This window comes from Phoca vitulina, unplaced genomic scaffold (assembly GCF_004348235.1).
Source record: "Phoca vitulina isolate PV1807 unplaced genomic scaffold, GSC_HSeal_1.0 scaffold19, whole genome shotgun sequence".
Taxonomy (NCBI): domain Eukaryota; kingdom Metazoa; phylum Chordata; class Mammalia; order Carnivora; family Phocidae; genus Phoca; species Phoca vitulina.
In genome coordinates this window covers 34793166-34805245 of record NW_022589722.1, presented here as the reverse complement: position 1 = coordinate 34805245, position 12080 = coordinate 34793166, and the positions used below count along the sequence as shown (strand labels likewise).

The window sequence follows — 12080 nt, the reverse complement described above, 5'->3', positions numbered from 1 at the left end:
CCCCCCCCCCCCCCCCCCCCCCCCCCCCCCCCGCCTCACCCAGCCTTCTCCAAGAACAGCCCTGGATCCCCCGAGGCTCCCAGCAATAAACTTGAATGAACCCCCTACACACAGAAAACCTCCCTACTCCTCCCCATGACAACCTGGAAACACCCTAACCCCACAGGTAGGGTACTTGGCACCCCCTCCAAGAACACATCTCTCCCCACAGAGCCACCTTGACCACTACCTGCCCACCACAAAGCCCCCCTCCCCCCAATACCCACTCCTCTGCCCCCAGAACCTTCTCTGATCACCCCAGAGCAAGGCCCTCTTCCCAAGGACCAGCCCTAACCCCTGAGGGAGCCCTGGCTCTCTCCTCTTCCATCCACTACCCCTTTAGGAAAAAATCTCTGCCTCCCAGGACTCCACTGACCCCACAGAGCCGAATCTCCAGCGCTGTCTGTGGGTCTGGTCCTGCTTTCTCTTCAAGCCTGGGCGGACCCTCCCTGCCCGGAAGTGTGGCCCCAGGATGCCCAGACCTCCCACCCCCTTGTCCAGACTCTTCCCAAGGCCACTGGCCTGGCCGGAGTGGGGGAGCTGAGGGTCCCTTGGGGACTGGGGCAGGATGGGAGGGCTGGGGAAAGGGGGGAGCAGGAAGGGGCCTGTCAGAAGGCCACTTTATCGGCAGGAAGCACCTTGGGAAGCACAAGGGTTGGATTTCCTGTGGCCCAGCCCTGGAGAGAGGAAACGAGTGCTTCCCAGCCCCCTCTCCTGTCTCCACTATCTTCCTGCCCCCATCCCCCACCAAGTCACCAGGCCCACAATTCCTGCCTACCCTGCCCTCCCCATCCCTCCCACCACAACCCCCACCTGCCTTTACTCCCAGCTGCCAGCCTTTCATCCCACTGTGGCTGGCTGCTAGGCCAGGAACATGCTTGCTAGAGTCCTTGGTTCCGGGTGGATGAAGGAAGGAGGCCAAGAGGAGGCTGCATCTTTCCTCACCACCAGTCCGAGCAGCCCAGACCTCTGCACTAGCCCTGCCAACCTGCCCACCCAGCCTGGACCTCAAGGGAGCCCCTTCAGCCTCCCAGGCCTCCCCCTACCAACCTACTGCCCTGGGTGAGTCCCACTCTAGTCCTGCACTGCTGCCATAAAATCTTTTGGGAGAAAATCTCATATTTTGCTGATCGGCAACCAACAGATTTTTGGTCTCCAGGCTCAGCTGGGCCTAGCACTGCCCAGGGAGATACCAGAGCCCTTGCTCAGTTCTATACTGGTTCCACAAAGTGCCTGGCACATAGGATGGGCACATAATGAATGAATTCCAAGCCTGCACATTCCCCCAGCTCTACCACCACCCCAGCAAACAGCAAAAATAACAGAACCCAGAAGCACTTTACCCACATTACGTCCTTGCATCCCCGCAGCATGGTGGGTTTACAGAGGATGAAGCCAAAGGATAGTGGGTGTCTTTGCCCTTTATTTTGTTGAGAATAAAAGAACCAGGCCCCTCACCACGTCCTCTATAACTCCTGAGCAGCCCCTCGCCCAGCAAACTCCACCTCTCAGGAAGAGCCTCCCTTTGCCTGCCACTGCCCACCTCCCTGTCCCAGCCCAGCCCCCTCTGCACTCCTATCTCTGTCCAGTCACCAGACCCATGGCCCTCTGCTTCCCACTCCTTCCATCCAGGCCAAGATTCCAGAAAGATGTTTCTCACCCTCCCTGCTTCTTTCCCACATTCTCCCACCACACATATTCAGATGCAAACAGGCCTCATAGGGCCTTGGGGGAATTCATGTGGGCAAAGCACCTAGAACAGTGCCTGGCACATCCCCAGATAGCCCCCTGCCCACAACCATGCAGCTGCCCCCAGGCCCACAGGCCACACAAAGGCCCTTGCCCCACCCCACCCTGTACCCTCTCCCTCCTTGGCCTCCCAAACCTCAGTCATCTGATGCCCTTGATGTAATGCCCTGCACCTTCACATTCTTAAGCCCCTTCCAGCATCTGTGGTCCACACCCTCCTGGCCCTTGTGGTGGGCTCCTCTCCTGGCAAAGTTTTTTGCCTCCTTTCACCTCCTTTTATTGCCCGTCCCTCCTTTCACACTCCTGGCACTTCCTCACCCAAATCCCAACTCTGCCCTCCCTCAGCAGCTTCTCCCAGCTCCCCCACTCCCCCTTGGTTTCCATGACAACTTGGTGGGGCATTCTGTTCTCAGCCCTCCACTGACTGCCCTTCTTCTCTCCTGTCTACACTTTTCTTGCCATGCTCCTCCAGCCCTCTTACTCTGATCTATTTCTCTTTCTTCCGCAGCACCTATTCTAACACACTCTAATTCACTTCCTTACTGTTTATTGTGGTTCACTGATGTGTCCGCGGCCCAGGAGTGGTGCCTGGTACCCAGTAGATGCTCCGCATTTTGCCAAGTCGATAAATCAAAGCTTCAACCTACAAGCTCTTCACACCCAACTTTCTCTGCGGATCAGACCCTCTCCCAAACTCCAGAGCAGTTTGTGTGACGCAGGAATCCTTGGATGTCGAGTTGACTGTATAACTGTCTGAGTCTGGTGTATTTTTTTGGCTAAATTTTTTATTCCCTCTACTTATTTAATGTCTATCAATATATTTAGGTTCCATTTCATCCTGACTCTGGTATGTTAAGTTTTACTTTTCTGGGAATACGAATTATTTCTAAAGAATTAGCTTTTTAGGGGTACCTGGGTGGCTCAGTCGTCAAGCGTCTGCCCTTCGGCTCAGGTCATGATCCCAGGGTCCTGGGATCGAGCCCCACATCGGGCTCCCTGCTCAGCGGGAAGCCTGCTTCTCCCTCTCCCACTCCCCCTGCTTGTGTTCCCTCTCTCACTGTCTCTCTCTCTCTGTGTCAAATAAATAAATAAAGTATTTAAAAAAAAAAAAAGAATCAGCTTTTCATTTTGCTAATCATCTGTATTTTCTATTTTGTTTTATTCTGTTCTATTTATCTCTACTTTTTTATTGTGTTATAATTCTTTTTCTAATTTCTTGAGTTGGATATTTAATTCAATTTTTAGTCTTTCTCTTTTCTGAGAGTAAGGTTTTAAGGTTATACATTTCCAAGTGGCACTTTAATGTCCCTTAAGTCTTGATAAGTAGTATTTTTAATTTCACATTGTTCTGATTTTCTAATATCAATTTTTTTGGCTTGGGAATTGCTGAAAGTATGCTTATTTACATTTTCAAATGTATACTAAGTTTTTTTTTGAGAGAGAGGACTAACCTTTAGTTATTGATTTCTTATTTTATTGCATTATGGTCAGAGGAGGTGCTCTGCACAGTACTGATCTTTTGGGATTGTGTGAAGACTTTCTTTGTAGCCATGTACATGGCTGTATTGGCTATTTCTATAAAAGTTTCCTATCTGTTCAATAGGAATTGTTGGATGCAAGGAGATGTAGATATAGATATATAATCTCCATTATATCAAGCTTGTTAACTGTATTATTTAAATATTCCATGCGTTTTCTAATTTTGCATCTACTTGATTATAAATTACCAAAAGAAATCAGTTAAAATCCCACTACTATGATATTGGTTTTAGCAATCTCTCCATGAAATTTGCCAGATTTGATTTTATATTTTTGAGACTTGGTTTTTAAGTGCTAAGAGGTTTAGGATTATTATACCTTCCTGATAATTATTCCTTTTGTTATTATACAGTACCACTCTTTATCCCTAATAATGCTTTTTGCCTTAATTTTGTTTTTTCTAGTAATTAATCTACCACAGCCCTTTTTTGTGAGTATTGACCTCATATATCTTTTTCCATCCTTTTCCTTATATCTTAGGTATGCTTCTTTTTTTTTTTTAATTTTTTATTGTTATGTTAATTCCCATACATTACATCATTAGTTTTAGATATAGTGTTCCATGATTCATTGTTTGTGCATAACACCCAGTGCTCCATGCAGAACGTGCCCTCCTCAATACCCATCACCAGGCTAACCCATCCTCCCACCCCCCTCCCCTCTAGAACCCTCAGTTTGTTTCTCAGAGTCCATCGTCTCTCATGGTTCTTCTCCCCCTCCGATTTCCCCCCCTTCATTCTTCCCCTCCTGCTACATTCTTCTTCTTCTTTTTTTCTTTCTTAACATATATTGCATTATTTGTTTCAGAGGTACAGATCTGAGATTCAACAGTCTTGCACAATTCACAGCGCTTACCAGAGCACATACCCTCCCAGTGTCCATCACCCAGTCACCCCATCCCTCCCCCCCCACCCCCCACTCCAGCAACCCTCAGTTTGTTTCCTGAGATAGGTATGCTTCTGATATATAGTCTGTGTAACTAGATTTTTTTTTTTAAATCAATCTTACAGTTTTCAGCCTTTAATGATATGTTTATTGTGATTGATGATAGGTTTTGATAGATTTTTACTATCTTATTTTGTGTTGTCTGTCTTTTTTCTCTGTGCTTCTTTTTCCTCCCTTCCTGTCGTCATTGGATGGATCAAGTGCTCTTTATTCCCCTTTCCCTCAACTCCCACTGGCTTGGAAGTTATGCATTCTCTATCACTTTCATAAATACACTTAAATTTTCAACCTGCATAATTAACAAATTCTAAAGTCAATTACTATCTCTACCTCCCTTCTATGTAATAATAGGAACTTAGATACTTTCACTGTAATCACTCCTCTCATTCTCTTGTCCCTGTCATTTTGCCTCCCAGGTGATCATTCTCATTGTTACGCTGTTGAGCAGTGGGTGCTGGTTTAGATTTGGCCACATGGTAGCCTGTTTCTTCACTCACTTTTCCTTTGAGGTTGAAGTCTCTTCTTCCTGAAAGCACATACTTGAGATATTTTTAATGAACGTTAGGTAGTGAAAAATTCTTTCAGTCTCTGAAATGTCTTATTTTGCTCTCTTTCCTGAGTGATAATTTAGCAATGTAGACTTCTAAATTGACAATTATTTTCCTCCCAGTATTTTTTTTCTCTGTGTGTGCTCTATTCTGGGTAATTTCCCAATTCTGACTTCCACCTCATTAATATTCTCTTTGTCTGTGTTTAATCTGCTGTTAATTCTCCCCATATTGTTTTTTATGGAGCTTTCAATTTCAACGACCATAGATTTTATTTCTAGAAGCTCAATTTGGTACATTATCAAGTCTGCTCACTCTTTCTTTATATTGGCTTTTATCTTTTTTTTACTTAATGCAATTTTAAAACTTGTCTTTAATCATTTAAAAAATATTTATTTTTAAATTTCTAGTCAATAATTCTATTAAATGACTTTTTTGGTGGTCTAATCTTGCTCTCTGGGGTGCCTACCAACTTTCACTCGTGGCAGGTTATTTCTGTGAGAATTTTGTAATTTGAAGTTATGAACTCAGTTGGGCCTATATTTATATGGGGGTCCTAAGCAGCCAAATGTGTCCCTTCATAGGAGTACCACTATCCCAGGACTACTTTTATGTTAATTTCTTGGTTTGGTGGTCCTGGAAACTACAAAGAATAATATAACTCAAACTCCAAAACTGATGGGGGCAGGCAAGGATTACAACCTCACAGGGAGACTTTTCTACAGAGACCACCACAAAGCTTTATGAAAATTGCTTAAATAAAAAAGAAATATGCAATAAGAATTATGAAAATAAATTACTTACTAAGGTGTTTGAGCACTGCATGTCGTTCACTGGGCAAGCTACTGTTACTGTTCTCATGACACAGATGAGGAAACAAAAGCCATCAAGAGTAAGTAACTTAATGTGTCCAAAGTCATGCATGGCTAGACAGTAGAGAATCCGGGACTTGAACCATGGCAGTGGGCATGTGACCCAAGCAGGGCAAGTGACAATCCTGCTCCGGGATTTTTGTTGTTGTTGTTGAAGATTTTATTTATTTATTTGAGAGAGAGGACACAAGCAGGGAGAGGGAGAAGGGAGCCAGACATGGGGCTTGATCTCAGGACCCCAGGACCATGACCTGAGCCAAACGCAGACACTTCGCTGACTGAGCCACCCAGGTGCCCCTTACCCTGGGATTTTACCTCTTGTAACTGTTTCTCCACTCTTGGGTTACATAAGAGATGTGAACTCAGTAGCTACTGGTGACCAAGATTCCAGCCTTGAGAAGAGAGCAACACTGAGGTAAGTATAGATATGGGGGACAAGGAAGGTTCTGAAGGGGTAAGTCCCTAAACACTCCCTGAAACCTGAAAGCACGTCAGTTTTTCTTGAATTTGGTTTCAAGAGCCAATAAATTTCCCTTCTAGGTTGAGAGTCCACATAATGGACAGGTTGAAGGGCTGTCCTTGGAGCAGGTGCCTGGATTAAAATCCCAGCTCAGCCTCCAAATACCCACGTGGCCTGGAAAATCTACCTAGCTTCCCTAGGTCTTTCCTGTGTCTCCAGAGCACCATTCGGCACTCTGATAAGTTGGAGATGATGGTAGGTATTGTATCATTCCCCCATTTATTCTGGCCACATGCCAGGTCCTGTTTCAGTCACTGGGCATAAGGCAAGCACTTGCCTTCAGAGCTCACAGGTTGGCTCCTGGCCTTCTGGGCCATTGTGCAGGCTAGATGAGATAAGTGGATATGAAATGCTTACCATAGGCCTGGTACACAATAAACACTCTAATTTTTATTAACATCATAAAGCTAATTCAGATTTGGTTTCTGTCATCTGAACCCAAGAGTGCCTTCTGATGAGCATTCTTCATATATAGTGGCAAAACTTGGAGTGATGTGAAGGGGTGACTGATCTTTGTTGTATATTCTTAGAAAAAGCATTAGATTTTAAATATTATTTTAACAATGAAATTAAAAGTCAGAAATATCTGCCTAATTAATTTCACATTTAGGATTCCAATTACCTTTTCTTTCAAGACTGTGAGTTTTACCCACATGTTTACCTCTCCCCTGCAAAGGTCACTGACAATTCAAGGACTATGTGGGTTTTTTATTATTATGATAAATAATACATAACATCAAAGTTACCATCTTAACCATTTTTAAGTGTACAATACTGTAGTGTTAAAAAGAATGATGTATATTTTTAAATAATAAATCCATCCCTGTATTGGAAGACAGGCACATAGATTGCGAATGGAATAGCAGTTTACAGGGATCTCTAGAAGACATAATGCAGACGGGATCAGAAGATGGAAAAGCCAACAAAAGCTGAATCATTGACTACATAGACGCAAGGACAAGAAGGCTGCTGGGGAAGAAAACGGTCTCAGCACAGTGGGACCCTGCTGGAGTGGGGGGGGTTCACTGAGTCTAGCGGTAGGGCACTGAACTGCTCCCTATGTATAGTGGAGGGGGCAGGAGAGACCTCTGGGCCAGAGAAGTGGACTGTCACTGCAGAGAGGGCTTAGCTTTAGAAAAACAAAAAACAAAAAACAGTGATTCCTAGCCGCCCCCATTCTCAACTTTCTCAGTGACAGGGCAGCCCTGGCCTACTTTCTGCCAGAGTACCCTTCCACCTACTCATCCCTGCCCTCCATCCTGAAGGGAAGCCCTTCTAGGGATGAACTTCACTCTTCATTCTTTTTGTTCTGTGTAAGATTCCGTTTTATGAAAATACCACATTTGGGGGCACCTGGGTGGCTCAGTCGGTTGAACATCCAACTCTTGATCTCAGCTCAGGTCATGATTTCAAGGTCATGAGATTGAGCCCCATGTCAGGCTCTGTGCTGAGGGTGGGGCCTGCTTTGGATTCTCTCTCTCCCTCGCCCTCTGCCCCTCTCCCGCATGTGTGCTCTCTCTATCTCTCTCTCAAAATAAATAAAGTTATTAAAGAAAAAAGAAAATACCACATTTTGCCTATCAGTTCATCTGTTAAAATACATATTTGGGTTGTTTCCAATTTGGGACAATTATGAATAAAACTGCTACGAACATTGGTATGTAAGTTTTTGTGTGGACTTTTGCTTTTGTTTCTCTTGGGTAAGTACTTAGAGATAGAATGGCTATGTCTTATGGTAGATATATGCTAACTTTTTAAGAAATTAGCAAGGAGTTTTACAAAATGGTACTATCATTTTAAATTCCAACTTTTTCCATTTCCTCCACATCCTTGCCAACACTTGGCATTGACTGGTTTTTTTTTTTTAATTCTGGCCATTTTAATGGATGTGTAGCAGTATCTTCTTGTCTGTTTAAATCTGCATTTCCCTGATGATATTGAGCCTCCTTTGGCATGCTTATAGACCATTCACATGCCTTCTTTTGTGACATGTCTGTTGAAGTCTATTGCCCATTTTTTAAAAACTAAGTAGTTGACTTACTGAAATTTAGTATCTCTATATACTCTGGACACAAGTTTTTTGTCTAAAGTTCTCTAATTTTGTTGCTTGCCTTTTCAAAGGCATTCTCTTTCAAAGAATAAAAGACTTTAATTATTATAGAATCAATTCACATTTTTTCTTTTTTTGTCATATTCGTTATGTGCTAAGAAATCTTTGTCTACCACAAAATCACAAAAATTTTCCTCTGCGTTTTCATCTAGAAGTTTTAGTTGTAACATTTAGGTCTATGATTAATTTCAAGTTAGTTTTTATTTGTGGTGTCAAAAAAGGTTGATATTTGTGTTTTCCATTTTGGGATGTCCATTTGTTTGGGGCTACTTTTCAAATTATTTCAAAATATTTTTTATTGTGGTAAAATATATATAACATAAAATATACCATTTTAAGTGTATAGTTACATGGCATTAAGTACATTTTCATTATTGTGCAACCATCTCTACCGTCCATCTGTCTCCAGAACTTTTTCATTATCCCACACACAAACTGTGCCCATTACGCAGTAACTCTCCGTCCTTCTCTGCCCAGATCCTGGACCCACTATTCCGTCCTGTCTCTGTGGATCTTACTGCTTTAGAGTCCTCCCAACACCATTTTCACCATTTTTTAAAAGACTTTACTTTTCCACTGAATTGCCTTTCCACCTTTGTTGAAAACCAGTTGATCACACATACGCAAGTCTATTCCTGATTTTCTATTCTTTTCCTTCAATCTACATTTATACTTTCACTAATACCAGATTTCTTAACTTCTATAAAGTCTTGAAATCAAGTAGTATAAGCCCTACAACTTTGTTCTTTTGTAATTTTGTGGGCTATTCTAGGTCATTTTCATGTCCATATAAATTTTAGAATCAGCTTGTCAATTTCTACAAAATTTTTTTTAAACCTGATGGGAATTTTATTGGTATTGAATTACATCTATTAATATATCTAGAAAGAATGGATTCTTAATATTGGATCATCCAATGTGTGGTCATGGTAAATCCCCTCATTTATTTTGGTATTCCTTAATTTATCTCAGCAAGGCTTAGTAGTTTTCAGTGTAGAATTCTTACAGATTTTTGTTAAATTTATTCCTAAGAATTTTGTTATTTCACATTATTGCAAATGAAAATTTAATTTCATTTTTTTATTTTGAGAGTTTTTTAATTATTTTTCACATATAGTGTTACATTAATTTCATGTATACAATATAGTGATTCAACAATTCTATACATTACTCAGTGCTCATTGTGATAAGTGTACTCTTAGTCCCCTTCACCTATTTCACCCATCCCCCTACACCCACCCCTCCCTTCTGGTAACCATCAGTTTGTTCTCTATAGTTAGTACTATTTTTTTGTTGGTCTCTTTTTTTCTTTGTTCATTTGTTTTGTTTCTAAGTTCATTTTATAATTGTTTGTTGCTAGTATATACAAATACAACTGATTTTTGTATATAAACTTGGTAGCCTGTAAACTTGTTAAACTCATTTAGTTCTAGTAGCATTTTTATAGGTTCCTTAGGATTTTCTACATAATCAGGTCATCAACAAATAACAAAATACTTTCTCCTTTTGAATTTTCTGCCTTTTATTTCTTTTTCTTGCCTTATTGCAATGGCTAGGACCACCAATACAGTGTCATATAGAAGTGGTAAGAGCAAGCAGCCTGGCTTTGCTCTCAGTCATGGGAGGAAAATGTTTGATATTTCACCATTAAGTATGATACTATCTGAAGGTTTTTTGTAGATGGCCTTTACTAGATTTAGAAGGTCCTCTTCTAGTTATCATCTTCAGAGAGTTTTTCATCATGAACAGATGTCTGACCTCCTTAAGGAACTTTTTTGAAAGCTTACTCAATAACTCTGCTTTATCTCATTGGCCAGAATGGGTCTGGCTGCAAGTGAGCTTAGGAAATGAAGTTCTTTCTTAGGTGAACATATTAATACCTCCCATCAAAATCAGGGCTCTTCTAATAAGGAAGAAAGCATGATGGATATTAGAATATGCAGGTAGCAATCTGTCACCCTGCGTATACAACTCTAGATTAAAGTTATTTACACTCCACATTTTTAACTTACTATTCTATTGTCATCTGGGTTCTACTGCTGACATGGAAATAAATCCTGTTTTAAGTTGTTATTCTTTCTGTAGGTAATTTGTTCTTTCTGGATGCTTTTAAGAGCCTGTTGTCTTTAATATGATTCAATTTCAATTTATGTGTAGGTGTTGTTTTAGTTTTAGTTGTCCTGTTTGGTTAACTAACTGAGCCACCCAGGCGCCCCCCCCCCTTTTTTTTTTTTAAGATTTTATTTATTTATTTATCTGAGAGAGAGAATGGGAGACAGAGAGCATGAGAGGGAGTTGTCCTGTTTGGGATTTGTTAAGATTCCTGAGTCTTAGGGCTTATGTCTTTCATCAAATCTGGAACTTCTCTGCTATTATCTTTTTAAATTTTATATCTCCTCAGTATCCTCTATAAAAATATGTTAGATCTCATGGATGAACCTTGAAAATATTATGTGAAGTGAAATAAGCCATTCACAAAAGGACAAACATAAGATCTACTTGTATGAGGTATTTCGAATAAGCAAATTCACAGAAACAGAAAGCAGAATAGAGGGGCTGGGAGAGGAGAGAATAGGTAGCTATTATTTAATGGGTACAGAGTATCCGTTTTGTATGATGAAAAAGTTCTGGAAATGGATAATGATAATGGTTCCACAACATTGTGAATATATTTAATGAAATTGTAAGATGTGAAATCTTTTTAAAGATTTAAAAATTTTTAAATATGTTAGACCCTCTAATTCTAAAATATTCTCATCTCCCACTCTATTTTGTATTCTGGGTAATTTCTGTAGGCCCATCTTTTTTTTCTTTTTTTTAAGGTTTTATTTCTTTGAGAGAGAGAGAGAGCCCGAGAACAGGAGGGGGAGGGGTAGAGGGGGAGGGAGAGGCAGGCTCCCCGCTGAGCAGGGAGCCCAATGCAGGGCTTGATCCCAGGACCCTGAGATCATGACTTGAGCAGAAGGCAGACACTTACCTGACTGAGCCACCCAGATGCCCCTGTAGGCCCATCCTCTAGTTCAATAATTCTCAGCTGTGTCTAGTTTGCTTTTTAATCTGCCTACTGAAATTTCAATTATATTTTTGTTTTCTAAAGTTATATTTTGGGGGCACCTGGGTGGCTCAATCAGTGAAATGTCCAACTCTTGATTTCGGCTCAGGTCATGATCTTAGGGTCCTGGGATCCAGCCCTGTGCAGGGATCCACACTTAGTGGGGAGTCTGCTTGAGATTCTCTCTCTCCCTCTACTCCTCCCCCTGCTTGCTCTCTCTCTCTCTCCCTCTCTGTCTCTCCCTCTCTCTCTCTCAAATAAATACATAAGTCTTTTAAAAAATAAAGTTATACTTTGTTCATTTTCAAACCTATCAGATTCTTTCCTTTTTCCTTTTTTTTTCCTGATCCTTTCTGACCATTTCTCATCTCTTGTTCAGGTTTTCAATTGCATCTTTTACCTCTGTGAACATTTTTAGCATACTTATATGGTTTGTGATTTTAGATTGTGATCTCATGTTTGGGTAATCCAATCTGTGAGAACCTGGAGAGACTGAGTTGAGACTGTACTCCTCCAGAGATGATTTGCATTTGCTCTTGCTAGGTGCCCCAATGCTGCCAACCTACAACCACTTCAACTCAATTCCAAACCACTCAGGTAGTATATATTTAAAACCCACACCCATTTGAAGGTAAGTCTATGCTTATGAATTCTGAGGAGAGATTTTATTTGCATTATAATTATCATTACAAAATCTTTTATTTCT

At 41.3% G+C, this 12080-nt stretch overlaps 1 long non-coding RNA gene across 1 annotated transcript in view; it reads left to right on the top strand.

The window, feature by feature from the left end:
- The window catches only part of LOC116639739, a 9419-nt gene extending 1850 nt beyond the window's left edge, over positions 1–7569 (top strand). Inside the window, exons 2-3 of the long non-coding RNA XR_004300915.1 lie at positions 6233–6407; positions 7052–7569. This is a non-coding gene — a long non-coding RNA (uncharacterized LOC116639739). The remainder of the gene's footprint in view (positions 1–6232; positions 6408–7051) is intronic.
- Positions 7570–12080: the final 4511 nt, after the last annotated feature.